This window comes from Acinonyx jubatus, chromosome B3 (genome assembly GCF_027475565.1).
Source record: "Acinonyx jubatus isolate Ajub_Pintada_27869175 chromosome B3, VMU_Ajub_asm_v1.0, whole genome shotgun sequence".
Classification (NCBI taxonomy): domain Eukaryota; kingdom Metazoa; phylum Chordata; class Mammalia; order Carnivora; family Felidae; genus Acinonyx; species Acinonyx jubatus.
The window spans coordinates 49,875,230-49,891,902 of NC_069386.1; the positions used below are offsets into that span (position 1 = coordinate 49,875,230).

Sequence of the window (16,673 nt, forward strand, 5' to 3'; positions counted from 1 at the left end):
GGAATATTGGGAAGTTACTTTGGAGTTTAAAATGTGGCCAATTTTCATGAATGATTTATGTGCACTTAAGAACAGGTATTCTGTCTATTATTAGCATTCAGAGTTTGATTATTAGACCTACCATATTGATTTAGTTGTGTAAGTTTTCTATATACTTGTCAATATTTTGTCTCCATTGTCTGTCTTAGATTGGGAGAAATGTGTTAAAGTTATCTGTTACTAGTTTTTGTTTTGCTTTGTACTTCCTGTAGTCTCTGTTTTATTAAAGTAGCTGGGTTATTATGTGCACATATATTAGTAATTGAAATAACTTCATTGTAAATTGTAGTTTTTAGTATCATAAAATATCCTTCTTTGTGTCCTTATATAATGAGCTCTGGTTTACAATGTATCGTGTTCAATAAAACTCTGACTGCTACTTTTTGTTTTTAATTTGTTTATATCCTGTCCATCCTTTTATTTTTAATCTCTCCTAATCTCTGTTTTTAGTATGTCTCTCTTATATAACACAGTGTTAGATTTTACTTTGTTAACCAGTCTGATCATCTTTTCTTCTGACAGATTAATTAACTCCATTAATATCTATTGATGATGTTGGTAAATTTGTGCATATACACAAATAGATGAAATTGTACATATTCTTTCACTATATGGTCTGTTTCATTTTATTTTCTTCAAAATCTCTCCCCTCTCTGCTTTTTTGTTGTGGGGAGGGTCAGGGATAATATTTGGGAAAGTTTATTTTTTGTTCCAATGTTTACCTTTATGCTAATACCTTTATATAATATTTTTTATTTTGCCATTATTGATTGGTTCTCAACTATGAGCAATATTGAAATAACTTTGCTAATAACATGCCCGCTCCTTCTCTCCCAGCATCTAATTTGAAATAATATTCTTTTAAATTAAACAAACAAACAGAAACAGAAACAGACTCATAAATACAGAGAACAAAGTGGTGGTTGCCACAGATGGAGGGATGTTGGGAGGATGTATGAAATAGGTGAACAGGAATAAGACGTACAAATTTCCAGTTATAAACTAAATAAGTCATGGGATGAAAAGTACAGCACAGGGAATATAGTCAATAATATTGTAATAACTTTGTATGGTGACAGATGGTAACCACACTTATTGTGGTTAGCATTTAGTAATGTATGTAACTGTCATGTCACTATGTTGTATACCTGAAACTAAGATACTATTATATGTCAAACATACTTTAATAATAAAAGTAATATTCTTTAACTCTCAGGTAATACCCATAATGTAATCAGTGAGTTTATCTTGCTTTTTATGCACTCTCCTTATCCTTCCAATTCTCTCTATTTTCATGGTTGATCTATCCCTGCATTGTCAGAACATACAGTCATTTCTAAAACAAGCACTCAGTCTCAGTTTTATAGGTACACATGTATATGTGGTGATTACCTACTGCTCTGATGTTTTACCTTACCTCTGATGTCTGTTCTGTTATGCTGGTTGTCTACAACTCATTCTCTAGTAGATCCTTTAGCAAAGGATTATTTGAATAAAATTCCTTAAACTATTGCATGCTCATCTCAGCTTACAGCCTTTATGGTTAAGGGTCAGTTTTGCTGGATAGAAAATCTTAGCTCAAATGTTTCCTTCCTTGGATTTTTAAACCATGTTATTCCATTTTCTGGGGTAAAGAATTCTCATCAAAATCTTAGGACAATCTGATTTTCTTTCTCTTAGGAGTAATATGACCCACCTCTTATTCTGTTTATATTTTGAATTTTAAGTTTGTGATACTGCTCTTGTTAATAAATTCATATTGATGGGATTTCATGGAGTATAAAAGACCAAAAGCAAGGCAATACTTACTTAATACCTAAATGTACTTGCTAAGAGCTTGCCAATCACTAAGACTCTGATCCAGTTATTTGAGCTGCTTTTACAGAGGAATCAATCATGTAGGGATCTGACCATTTTTGTGACCAACTACATGTATGGAGACAGGAGGAACAGCAGTAAAAATATCTGGATCAAACTGGACATGTTTTTAGCCATGGCTAAAAACAAACCTGTATGATTTATGTTTATGAAACATAATGATGAACAGAAATGTATAATTTTTTTCAGATTTGTGATTAATTAAGATAGATGCAAACATGTTTTTTTTTCTTGGTTTAACCTGATGTCCAAGGAAAAGAATTGTTTTATTGTTATTATTTGATATGGTGCGATCTACCCTAGAAATGAATGAGAAAGGGAATGTCAGTCAGTAACAAGTAAGCCACTATTTCTATCTTTTGTTTTGTGCTCCATCCAATGACCACCCTTCAGGAACGCTTTTGTCTTGATGGGGCTGAGCTGGATTAGACTTTCAATTTCAATCCTAGCACATTCCTAAAATATTGTATGTGAATGGAAACCAGTAAAAAGACTGGCAATCCAGGATCATACATAAGTGATGGTGAAAGACTGTTCAGTTTGCTTGCATTATCAGAAGCCAGTTTTACTTCTATCATATTCTGCACTCTTGATAGGAAAAAGGAGAATTACAGATGACTTCAGCAGAATTTCATTTGGTTATAGATATCATCAAATGGATACAAACCCACATGCTCTTTAAATGTTTTTTTTTTTAATGGGCCACTAACATTATCTTCTTGTTTCTGCAATTTTAAGTGAAGTTCAAGATTATATAACTATTTAAAATATTTCATTATTAGGTCAGAGAAATTAAATATTACTATATTGCTAGTATAATAAAGAACCTTGATCTGAAAGAAAGAATATCTTACTGCCATTTACACACATTTCTGAGCAAGGACATATTTAGAAATAGTAATAATATTGGACTAATTTAGGTTTCTGCTTTCTAGCCACTAGTCCAATCACTTTGCATGTTTTAACTCATTTAATTGTAACAACAAATCTATATTTCTGGTAGAATTATTACTGTTAATCATATTACTACTACTACTATTTTGTAGATGAGGAAACTGAGACATAGAAAGATTAAGCAACTTGCCTAATTACCCAGTTTGTGGATGAGCCAGGATTTTATTTGAATTGGCTATTTTAACAGCATATGGATACATTTCCATAACAATAAGCTACTTGTCTTTCAGTTGTGAAAGCTGTCTTTTTTAGCAGAGTCCCAAAACTGAAGGGTGATCTTAAATAGTGGAAACACTTATAAAGCTAGGCAACTACAAAAGAAAAGCAATATATGTAATTCTTTCAACATCTAATCATACTATATCTTTCAATTAAATCATCACTCTTAGAAGTAGAATCCCTGTATTGCCAAGTACAATCCTTGCCAAATATCCAGACACAATCATGGGCTTTAGGGATTACAAGTCACATAATAAAGGATAATGACCTAAAATTAAGCACACCAACATAGAAAGCAGGGACTGCCATGCTCTGTAGAAATCAGCAATCTATTAGATTTAATGTGAGATTAAGGATCTGTGTAACCCGCAATTACGCTGTTTTTCATTAAGGAAAAAATGTGATGATGGTGCTCAGTAAAATTCTTTCTTCTATTTACCACTGTTTAATTGGATTGGGGACTGCTTAAACATCTTCGGGTTGGAGCTTATAAGAAGATGATCCCAGCTGTTTTTCAAAGCTTAAGGCAGCAGGCAGACAACACAATCATGTCAAAGCTCATGCAAAAGCCTTAATCCTACTTTTTTTCCACCAAGCAGCTACTGCAACCCAGTGTTTAACCTTCTAAGTACTAAATGTGCTCTGTCACTGCTTTAGATTTGCCACAGAATTGTTATTGTTTAATGCTGTTAGCTTCACTGCCATTAAAACATCTCAGTTCTCTGCTTTTGGAAACTGACCATGTTACCATTAGGATTCTCAGCATTTTATGCCTTAATTTAAAAATAGTCAGTGGTTCGCCACACTTCTAAACTATCAAATCGATAATAGTGACTTGTTTGCTCATACATTTACCCACCCATTTATTCTTTTGATAAATATCTAACCCTTTTGTGTCTTTTCCCCAAGCTCTACCATAGACACGGGAGAGCAGGCTTTGAGATGGTAACCAACTAGCTCCACAGTGTTGAAAGTAAAGAAAATAATTTGGAGTTCTCTTTTACTTTTTTTTTTCCTAGCAACATTTTGCCTAGTGCAAATATCCAGCATCTTAGAACTATCAGCTCTAGTTTTATCTAGATCAGCAATATCATAGTATTTAAAGAGTAAAGGTTAAATGGTCAAATTAGCTTTCCCTACAGCTGCACATGCTACTTGGATGGTCATGCACTTTCTTTCCTCTTTTCCTTTGGAGCGTGAGTAGTAAAGGAAAAAGGGAGTGGCTCTCTGATTTGCCCCAGTGGCGGTGAGCAGCCAGCAGAAAAGCAGACACAGTTAATGCTCAGCTGCTCAGACCAGTCAAGCAAGCTACCAAGTCCCAGCTGTGCCTCTTAATGTTTTCTGATTGCACCTACTCCTCAATCTGTGAACTGTTTTCTGGACTCAGATTCATCAAGCGCTGCCGCTTTAAAAACTCATGTAGGCAGGCATCCTAGGATATGCCATTATAAGCTGCTGCCAGGGGATCTTCTAGGAGATAAATGGAATCTGTGTGAAGTAAATTAGTGTGAACCAGTCAATCTGGGTGTCAGCCTTGAGCCACTTCCATGGATAACTAGCTGGCTGACTGGAGGCCAGGGTCTTCTGCCATATGTGGGTTGGAATCTCTGAGATTCTGTTCCTCAGGATGGGGGAAGGTGGGCAGTGGGGATGCAGGGCTGTTTATTCTTGGAAGGGCCAATTTGATCTGTGTATAGATTTGTCAATGAAATGGACCTCTGAAGCATTTGTGTTTACCTCCCTACTCTTACTCTACCGAATGTCTTTAAGTTGGACTTCTTTACCGTAGGAAATATGAGAGAAATGCCCTGGAGAGAACAGCTGCCTCCCTGTTCGAGCTGCCATTTTGCAAACTCCAACTGTGCTGTGCTTGGTTGGTCAAACCTCCTATCTGAGATCTTTAGGTTTTAAAACAAAATAATAACCATAATTTGGCAAAATGAGTTTAATCCAAATCTCCTCTCCCTATTCGCCTTTTGAGGAATAAATCTATGTGATCTTTAATTCATGAAGAAAGGGAGGTTCTATGCAAAGCCTGATGATCATGGTTCCCTGTAGATAATCAGCATGGAAAATCAAATTTTCACCATTAGAGGAGGGGGAGAAAGCCTCTTAATAGCAATAGAATGAGAAAACCTTTTAAAATATCTTAACTGTTCCATGGGAAGAATTTAGAGACAAAAAGCATATGAACCAATAGAATCATAAGAATTATTATTTAATATGATTAAATGGTAAGTATAAATGGTTCTATTATGTAAAAATCATGTTTCCATAATTCAGTATTGCTTTAGAGATCATAGTCTGTTCTTACATTAAGATCACAAGAATTCATTTTATCTAGCTATATTATGACAAATCATCTTTATTTCTTTTTTTCTTTATTATATTAATAAAAATTTTTATCACCTTTCTCTCTGGAGAATCAGTGAGATGGTTAATCGTAGAATGCAAATGTATGAAATAGAATGAGAATAAATTTAGGCCTTATATTTGGGGAATATTTTTTAAAGCTTTCCCTCCTCCATCTCCAGGGAAGCATTTTGCCTTTCAGAGACAGAGAGACAAAATTACCTTGGAATAATAACTTGGGTAAAACAAAAACTATTTACATATTCAACAAATAATTTTCTTTTTCTTTGGTATTTTCTTTTTCTGGTCACCTTTCCCAGACTCATGTATCTGTAAGGTAGCTTTTGAGTACTTTATGTGAAGGTACCACCATTATGGGGTCCATAGAGACACATTCCATATATAAGATACATTTCAGTATATAGAGTGTGTCTGTGGATGTTAGATAGCATGAATCATAGCAAAGATCAAACTAAATGCTTTAAAAATTGAGTGACCCTTTCCTTGAACTAATGAAACAAAAATGGGATGTCCTGTGAGAACAAAATTTGTTTTATGCCTGTACATTGAGTTCAGAGAAATAAAATCCCTAGTGTAAATTTAACTTTATGATTTATGAGAGTGAGGAAAAGAGAGTGGAAATCAGTGAATTTTCCTTCTGTTGTAGGAGCTAGGTACAATATTTTGCAATGGATGACTTTTACTTTATAAAGCTCTTTGAAGGTAAGGGAAGTGACCATTGTAAAAATCATGCTTGGAGCGCCTGGGTGGCTCAGTCGGTTGAGTGTCCAACTTTGGCCCAGGTCACGAACTCACAGTTCGTGGGTTCGAGCCCCGCATCGGGCTCTGTGGTGACAGCTCAGAGTCTGGAGCCTGCTTCAGATTCTGTGTCTCCCTCTCTCTCTGCCCCTCCCCTGCTCACGCTCTGTCTTTCAAAAATAAATAAATGTAAAAATAAAAACAGATTTAAAAAAAATCATGCTTTTGACTAGCGATCTCCCTCAACATAGTCCACCCATTGTCTACATAGCCTTATTCCATACAGAGCAAGGCGACTTACTCAGCATTCACTGCCAATGGATGCATTGGACTCATAATATTTGTGGAACAAGAATACAATCTATGAATATCCAGCTGTCTGGGACAAGCTATGGAGGACAGAAAAAGGCACACTGAATCAGGCCTGTAATTCTTCTAGCCCAGGCTTCTGATTGCAGCACTTGAACTCACTAGAGAAGCACAGTTGTTCTCATGACATCAGTCTCAAAATTTTAAGATGTGTCTATATATCTTTCTTCCTTATTAAATGTAATGCAGTGAGGTAGTCAGACATAAGCAATGAGTGGGATAAGAAGAATAACACAGGCCAAATACAGTGCTAAGAAACACAGAAGAAGGGAGAAAAATTAATGTTATCTGGTAGGTTGATAAAGACTTCATGGAAAAGGTTGCATTTGAACTGAGTCTTGAATAAGGGGGGAGCATTTTGTCAAGTGGGGAATTGCATATGGGGTGACAGAAGATATCTCAAGTTGGGGATCTTCACACGGGCACTGATGTAGAAAATAAATGGCATACCCATGGGACAATGAGTGGTCTCATTCAGCTATAATATATGATATCAGAGTCTAAGATAGGGAGGAGCGGAGGAGGCCAGCACCCAGTGAGACTCTAAGTTTGAACTGAGGCTGTATTATGAAAGGTCTTAAATCCATGGCTCTAGAATTCCCCATTGCTGACTGAACAGAAGTGCTTGCAGGTTTTTCTACACAGAAGCCACATGATCAGACCCTGGTTTTAAGGATATGACTCACTTCAATTTAAAGAGTTACTAGAGGGAGAGACATCTCTTACCAGGCTATTAAAATAGAGGAATGACCCTGGAACTGGAAAGTAGGGTGAGAGCATAATCATCTTGAGGGGTTGGAGGAACTAGAGGAGAGAAAATGGCAGTAGTAGGCATATATAATTTCTTGGGAAGTTTACAAATATCAGTCACCTTCTTCACATTTACTTCCATGCTGGAGTCTTTAGTCCTCCTAATTTCTTCTTGAGATATTCTGATATGATATAGACTCTCCTCCCTCGTAATTCTTCCCAGACCTTTGGTTGGCTTTTTAAATTCCACCATATGCTATATTGGCTACAATCTCTGGAGGCACATACAGGGTTTCAGATCCAGGGGCTTCCTGGGCTCACTTGTTGGTTTTCTTGTGGTTGGTTTATTTTTTTTCCTTAACAAAATTTTTTTTAATGTTTATTCATCTTTCAGAGAGAGCACAAGCAGGAGAGGGGCAGAGAGAGAGGGAGACACAGGATCCAAAGCAGGCTCCAGGCTCTGAGCTGTCAGCACAGAGCTTGACATGGGGCTTGAACTCACAAGCAGTGAAATCACGACCTGAACTGAAGTCAGACTCTCAAACAACTGAGCCATCCAGGCGCCCCTGGATGGTTGTTTTTTTGTGTGTTGGCTGTCCCCTTCCTAAAGTGCCAGCCTTTAGTTAACCATTTGCCTACATTTTTACATTGGCCTAATATCCTTGAGTCATAGTCAATGATAGCTCAGAGCCATGTCCTTGTTATTTATACTTGTTACTTGGATCATGTTTCCTTTAAATAGTTCCCAGAATTTACTATACTGAAATGTGTACACAGCATGTGTTCCCAGTGATTCAGCCTCACAATTGTTTTCCATAGCTAATCTAATTAGTCTCACATTTCACAACTCAGGAACTCTTAGTGTGGTCTATAGTCCTAGAGATTTACTATGTATTCTTCCAAACAATTTGTAAAAATTTAGGAGGAGGGATATTTTACAGTGATCTAGGACACTGTTTTATACTGTCTTACCTAGAAATATCTGTCCCTTACCTTTTGTTACCTATTACTTAGTTCTTTCATTATAAAAACATCTTTTTTGTATTGAACATAGTTTTTTCAAAGTCTCACTAGATTATAGGTACTGGCTTCCCTTTATCCATATGCATGTTTGCTCTTTAAAATGTTACTTTCTTTAGGTATGTTTCTCTTACCCTTTATTTGGCGATGCCGCTGGCTTGCTTAGTATGAAAATGAGAGTTTGTATTACTTATCAAGGTCATTTCTACATTTTGGACAACCATCTCTTAGACATATTAGTACAAATACTGGATGTTATGCAGTGACTCAGCTTGAGGATTTGAGAAGGCATCCTTCAATGATTTATCCCCCAGCAAAATTAATATTTTGAAATGAGTGGCTACATTTTATATGCATAACCATAAGAAACAATCAATGCCAAGAGACTACCTATGCTTTCTCTGCCTGGTATGAGGGCATGTATAAGAGAGTGATGCTTGCCACTGATTGTATTATAATACAGTGGTTAAGCACATTATTAACATCCAAGCATATCTTACATTCAATTTCAGTAAGTTCTCAAGTCCACTAACATAGCATTTGATGTCATTTAAATAAAAATAAATCACCTTCAGAGTAATGAAGCCTAATGATACAAAATGCAGTAACTTAGACCTTTTCTTCCTTGCATCCTTCTTAATGTTGACAAAGGAGTAGAAAACTAAGGCATAGTCTAGATAATTTGATTTCCTTATTTTCCATTTCCTATCTAGGAGATGAAAGAGCTCTGACACTTGATTAACCATCTGAGACAAACGTTCTCCCCTGAGATAGAGATGACTATCAGCTGGGAATTTGAGACTGCCTGCCAACTATCCTCCCCATGCTGATGGTGTCGTCTTAGGTTCAGCCTATGGAAGGGTTGCTGCTCTTATGAATTCCAATGGTCGGGCCATTTGACAGTTTCTTCTCCCACCAATTCAAGAGGAAAAATGTTTTTGGCATTTTTCCTCATGGATAACTGTAGACTTTGCTATTTTAAATTGCCCTATGCTGGGAATCCTTATCTTAAGTTCATATATAAATCACATTTATCTCTAGTCTCAAATGCTAGCTTGATGCTCTTTTGATTGAAGGGTATCTTTTGTTTTCCTGACCTTCTTTTAAATTTTCAAATTCAAGCTGGGAAGTTGACTATAAATTTCCTCTATAATTCTTCCTTTACTGACTGTTCTTCAATTTATCAATATGTAGGGATATATTTGTTTTCAGCTTTGAAATCTATTCCTGCTTTCAACTTCTTGAACTTCTGAACAGCAAAATGAATGCATTTGTGCATTTACCATAGGATTTGGTCCTTACTAGAAAGGTTAAATGAATTTTGCAGAACCTAAATGGCATGAAGAGTGTGAGTTAATTTCTATATATTCTTAGAATCCATCCATCACCTATAGTTCCTTTTAGTGAGGACAGAGTCCTTTCAGATAAGATGTTCCTGAGTCTCTTTGTCTTGAATAATTATCTCTCAGTAAAACATAGCAAGCTGGGATTGAGCTTGCTGATTTGACCAGTTTATTTCTTGCATCTAGAAATTATCTTCTTTACCCAATGATGATACATAAATATAAAAAATAATAACAAATAATGTTTCCTTGAGTTATTGCCACTCTGAATTTATTCATTAATGTTCAGGAACCAAAGTTGAGCAAATTATTTTGATTTGATGTTTTTCAAAATGGTGCCTGCTCACCTGCTCACCCCCTCTCTCCGGGAGCACTGCTTGCCAAGGAAATGGTACTATAAAGGAGTACATAAAGAAATTCAGGCAAAACCCTCACTGGTAACTCAAGAATTACTCTTTTGGGGGCTGAGGAAACACAGCAGAAAGAGAAGAAACAGTTGCATCATTACCTGTTATGCTCCTTTCCAATTCCCAACTTACCTTACATATTTCCTTTGTCATACCCTCCCACTCTACCTCCGATCTGTCTCTGTAGTCTGTTTCAGTCTGAGAGTCTAGATAATTTGATTAGAGTTGGTTTTCATGTCAGGCTTGACTAAGACAAATGACTTCATTGGCCCCATCCTTACATATAAAAGGAATAGAAATAGTTGCCCTTTAAGAGATTTGACTTGAGGAAAACACAATTAATTCCACAAGAACACCACACCTCTGCATTCATTTCACAAATAATAACTGAGAAGCTCATCATGCCTAAGGCCTGAAAGCCAACACGGACCCAGGCCTCAGAGGAGTCCAGCACATATGAAGCCTAACCTAACTTAGACCGTGTAACATCCAGACTAGGGCTCATCTGCTGCATCTGTGCTTCTTGCAATTATTACATGGACCCAGTTAAGTTAGTTTAGGATGATTTATCTTGCACCAAAGTTCATATTTGCCAAATTGATTGATAAAGAGAGGGATTGTTTAAATAAATGAACTGAATAAGTACGATTCGAAGAAGGGTAAGATATAACTGATTTTTTTTTCAAGATTTGTTTTTAAAGATGTGTTTTGCACCATTGGTAAACATCTGACAGATGCTTTTCTATGCCAAGGAGTCACCTTGTTTGTTCTCACTAGTAGCCATGGTGCAGCCTCAGTTATTTCTCGGTCATCTTTCCATAGGGCTGCCTGACCCTAGCATTGCAACTACCTAAGTATCCCTCTGAAGCTGCCTTGATGTCCTCAGTCAGACTGGACATTGCCACTTGTAGAAAAATACCAATCTTACTTAATTCCGAAAGAGCTTTAGAAGTCATTATTTCTAAGGCTCATGTAGTAGCCATTTACCATCTTGGTATCTTGTTCAATGACACACTGAGTAGTTGATTGTCTTGAATTGTTAACTGGAGGAGTGTTTGAGTTTCCGAGCCAGAAGATGTCAAGGAAGTCGTCCGGTCCATTTCTCTTATTTTATTAATAAAAGGACCTGAGTCCAGGAGAATAAAATGACATACTCAAAATCACAAAGTCACACTATTAGGACCAGAGGTGGAATTAAAAAACAGATCTTCTGAATCCTATTAATTTCACTTTTGTCCAGTGCAACATATTATATCTCCCCGGGAACTCAGAATTTCATCCCTATGATGAAATTGTTGATACTCATTTTTGTTCCAATTCATATATATATTTGGATGCCAAAAAATGAGGAATTTCATTTTGCACTCAGAAATAAGGAAGATAGAGCCTCCTTCTTTATGCAGACTGCCTATTGACATTAATAATAGATTGCAGGGTTGTTTGGGTATGTTTGAGCTGTAAACTCTAGGCCTGACCTTGAGATTTTCCCCTTAAACTATGAGTGAAATTAACCTTTGGTTTTCAATTTTTAGGAAAGCTCATTAGCAGTTTCACTCAGTCATTTAATAAGTACTCTAAGTATGTGCCTTGTGCCTCGCATAGGGCTAGAGACGTATGTGCTTATTTATCAACCTTACCAAAGCATCCCACTGCCCAAACATTTGGATGACAGAGGAATTTCTGTATCTGAAAGGAATAAAGCATTGTTTAAAAAGATTCATTAATTGATTGTCTTTTTTAGCATTCACATTTTCCTTCCTCCAAATTAGTTGGCTGTTCCACTCATGCATTTCACTTGTAGAAGTTAGCTATAGAGAGATTTTTTTTTCCTCTTAGACTAAGTAGTCAAAAATCTGATCCTCTGTGTGTGTATGTGTGTGTAATATACATACATTCAAAATATTTAAATTAAATATAATTTTAATTCTATACATCTAGTAAAGATACCAAAATAATAGTTACCCTTCCCAGCATTTTAGAAAATTCATTTTTCTACCAGTTGAAAATGTCATCCTTAAAGCAATTCATACTAGAAAATGTCATCCAGAAAATATTCCATGTCAGATTAGAATTTCAGAGAGATAGCAAAAACACCTAAGTTTAATGTTAACTGAACTTGTCCATAAAACAGTTATTACTTAGTTATAAAGAAGCATTAGATATTTAATTTAATTCTGGGCATCTTTATCTGATTTTTTCCCCAGTTTCCAGTCCACACTGACAAAAATAAGCCTGAAGCCTGATGCAGGATGCAGTAAAGATAAGCTATTATTATGCAAATATAATTAAAAGGTCCTATCACTTGATTATCTCAGTAGATACTCTTAAAGTAGGGGTAATAAGTACATAGTTCTTTAGCTAAATATGTTTTCCTGATGGGACATCTGTCCTGAGAGAACCACTTTGTAAAGTGAATTAGGGGTCTATACAAATGGCATCCTCTTTGTTTACAAATTTGGTGTTAGCACTTCAAATCTTTTCACTGATTATGTCTCCCTCTAATTTAAAATATATAACAGTCTTTGGTGATCTGTGACTGTTGCATTAGTATTTACTTCTTGAATTTAACGTAGTTTTTCTTTCTTCTAAGCCTGAAGAAAGTTGTTTGTTTGTTTGTTTGTTTGTTTAGTTGATTCATAGGGATGCCTTAAGATTGCCAAGAGACCTAAACGATCAACCAAGAAAGTGATCAACTCTTAGCCACCATATTGAGCTAGTAGATCTGAACTCAGGTCTTTGACTTCTCCACTGCTCATTCCACAAATCTGAGTGGTCTTTTAGTCTTTCCTGACTTCTGCAACCTGTACATTATTTTTGTCCCCTTGAGTAAGATGTCATTAAGATTTTTTCTGAGTTTTATCTGCTACTACAGTGGTTTATTCTACTCAGACCAACATTTCAAACCGTTATATCTTTTTATTAATGGTTTTCTATAAATATCCTCAATACTTCCAAAAAGTCCATACATATGATGGATGGGATCTATTTTTAAATCATTCATAAGTCATTGTATTGAAAACACTATTTGTAGTGCAGATTTTATTCACATTGTAAATGACATGGATTTTTAACAGGGGCTCTATTTAGTCTACAGAACTGGCCTAGCTTGGAAGAACCAGCTGCTGTTAGTGGAGATGAATGGAGATTTTTCCAGTGGTCACTCTCTTGTCTTACTGGGGGGTGGGGAGAATAATTCTTGGAATTATTTGCTGCCTAGAGTTAGCCACCTTTAAAAGCTAATACCATCTTTCTGCAAATGATGGCAAAGGGAAGGAGGGAATTTTTGGAGGTTAACTGAAACCAAAATAGAGTATACAGGGAGATGGAGGAGCATAACCACTGTCACCACACGGTGACCCTGTCACCACATGGTCTTATGGTAAATCCTTCTATAGTGTCTTTGTCATACAATCTTCTGAGTTTCTTCTACCATTGAACTATTCATTTCTTTAATATCTAGAATTATATTCATAGCTAAACACATTATAGTCAAACACATCCATACAAAGTACATGGATTTCTCTGTTTCACTACCAAAGACATTACAAAGATATTTAGAACACTGGTGTTTCCGCTGTCAACATTTTGAGGTACATGATGAGTAAATGGAATAGCCTTACATCTTCCGGTGGTAGAACTGTCAAGAAGAGTTTGTCTTTTTTGCCCCACTTCCCCCAAATGTGGACTGTTTCAGAATCCATTACAGAGGAAATAAACAGTTGATTTTAAGTTAAGGATGAACCTAACAATCATTTGCACTATATTGATGTCAAAAGTATCTCTCTAACAAGCTTTAAAATGCATCTTCAAAAACTACTGAAAATATCCAAGAACTTTAGTGATGAGCTACAAATGGACTTGGGTATTGATAAATAAAAGTCAATATGTATAGTGAAAGGACAACTTACTGTGATAAATGGGCCCACCATCAGTAAAGATCAAATTATTGACTATCTAGGGCAAGGAAAAACCTGTCTATAGCTAACTTCTACAGGTGAGAAGAATTAGCCACAGCAGCAATTTAGGGAAAGCTCAAAGAGATATGTTAAGAGAATTCATTAAAAATGCATATAAAAGTAGGCAGCAACATTCTGTTAAATACATTTGTGACACTAGGCTAATGTATTTTTTGACCATGCCTGGGTTCACACCTTTTTTTCTTTTGCCTTGAATGAGCTCCCTTTGGGCTACCCATACTCCTTTCCAAGGAATTCAAAATTCACTCCCCAATCCTCCTATTACAGGAGAATTACTGCTGCATTCCTAAAAAGTATGTCACTCTTGGAATATTGTCTCTAATGCTCCTACTAGTTACTTTTCATTATACCTCAACTAGATCACAAGTTGTATGAGGGCACATTTGAAATGCCTTTATTTTCTTTTTACCCCTCCCATGGTCTAGCACAGAGTTCTACCCATAATAAGGGCTAGATCAATATTTGTTGATTTCATTGTTTTTGAAATGATTCATTAGGGAAGCTCTGGTCACACATCATGTCAGAGTTTAATAATGAAACATCACAGAAAACACCCAAAAGAACAATTGCAAAGATTAGCCTATCAAAAAAAAAAAAAAGGTGAAATGGCAATAATTAACTTCTCCAATGTCTGCTGTTCCCAACTGACAGAATGAAGGTATTTCCTATATAGTAAATTTAACCAGGTACTCTATAAATTAGCCAGTAAAAATGACAAATCATGTTCCATCTCAAATTTGGAAGCTGAAATGTAATTAAGCAAAATATCTGAAGAATAATACCCTTTCTACTCTCCTACCCCTTCACAAAGACACCCTTCAGAATCAGAGGTAGAGACAAAAATAGCTGCAGGGTACCTACTAGTGTGAGTTTAATGAAGATCATGCCGCTACAACGATACCTAACTTTCTGACTTTCTTGAGAGGTTTGGGATGTCAGTTCAACCTGGGACCACTTTATTGTCACTAAAAATTGTTACTGGCATTTGCTATGTGGTTCTAATACCATGCTCTCCTCCTTGAAGTCCTTATATCTAGAAAAGAGTCTTACTGGAAGAATAAATGAATGAATCAATGAATGAAAGTTTTAAATTATGAAAGAACAATGTATGGGATGACAAGTGGAATGCATTTGCCCAAATAAACACAGGTGCTAACTCATTGGCTGTTAATAATAGATTTAGCTGTATGATGAATCCCCTAGTAATCCCCTATTAGAAACACCAATGTAAATATTTCAGAAAATTAACAAGATATTTAGGGATAAAAAAATTAAAACAGTCTAGTAAATCTTGACCAGTGTAATAGTTTTCTGCAACTTTGATACATTTAATTATCTGCTTAAACATATTACAAAAATTGATGGATTAAAAAATAATCTGTAAATATGATCTAAACCGAGAAAAATTAAATTAAAGGGAATTACACCAATAACTACTTAGGCCATATGTGTCTCCCCTTCAAATTACACACTACCCCCACCACCAGTTTATAAATATGCAACCTTTGTCTCAAGTGGGCCTAAACAAGAAACTGAATGGATCTAGTTGAAGATAATTCAAAGCACATACCCTCGTGGGCCAGGAGGACATCCAGCATGGTACCTCTGTTTCATTCATTTGTTCACTCATTCATTCCACAAATCCTCTAAGAATACCTCTGATGGCCCATGGCATCAGAGATGAATAAAACAGACATGCTATGTACTTCCATATTTTTTTTGAAAACTTAAGTGCCAGAATTTCATACGTTTCCCATATTTTGTTCTCTAATAAAAGGTTTTAGAGAAGCACTGGATTCAAACTCTATGCTCACACTTTGACAGAACAGAGGAGAACTGTGTTCTGAGAGGTTGGTGAAACTCAAGAGAATATTTGGATCAGAATTATGTTACTAGTCTCCTTTAAGGTGTGTATACAGTAGGCCTCAGGTTACGATCACCAATGCAATAAAAACTCCATGGAAAGAAGATGAGGAGTGTGGGTGGTGTGAGTTCTGCTCATGCTGCTTTAGACCTTGGGTTGTGTTCCTTTGTGTCACTTATTGAGTATGTGTATGAAGTGACACAGCCTCCAGCCTCTGTGTTTGCTCTATCATTTCCTAATGGAGGTTTAGGAACAGTGGCCAGGCCTACTCACTGTGCCAACAAACATATTATTTCATGAATGGCTTATATATTTTCTTTTTTGTTTTTATGGCCTATAAATAATATGTCGTGTGTGTTATCAAGATCTGAAGAGACCGTAGTAGTGTTTATTGCAGCAATTTGTGATAGATAAAATTAGCAATAGTCAATAATATACATATTTATGTAGTTTGGCTTCAAACAAGTAAGTATAACAATTTATATTATTGGGGAATTGCTCCGTTTTGTTATTCACAGAGTTTTTTTCATGAAGCCAATATCCACTTTTCCTGACAAGGGATTCCTTGAACAAATATAACATGGAAATACATTACTCAGGGAGATAAGTTAAACCAAGTATTACAACTTGTGCAAAAATGTGGAAACTTGAGACTGTTTCTCTAATGAACTAGTGGTATAATGTGTTTATAGGAAATTTTAGATTTCTGTGCTCATTTCTATTTCTGTTCATAATTCCTACC

General features: G+C 35.9%; 1 protein-coding gene and 1 long non-coding RNA gene across 8 annotated transcripts in view; one reads left to right on the top strand and one right to left on the bottom strand.

Moving 5' to 3' along the window:
* Positions 1-16,673, top strand: part of WDR72 (WD repeat domain 72) — a 229,937-nt gene that overhangs the window by 204,384 nt on the left and 8,880 nt on the right. The gene's annotated exons all lie outside the window — the stretch shown is intronic.
* The window catches only part of LOC128315939 (uncharacterized), a 149,686-nt gene that overhangs the window by 68,880 nt on the left and 64,133 nt on the right, over positions 1-16,673 (bottom strand). The window lies entirely within an intron of this gene.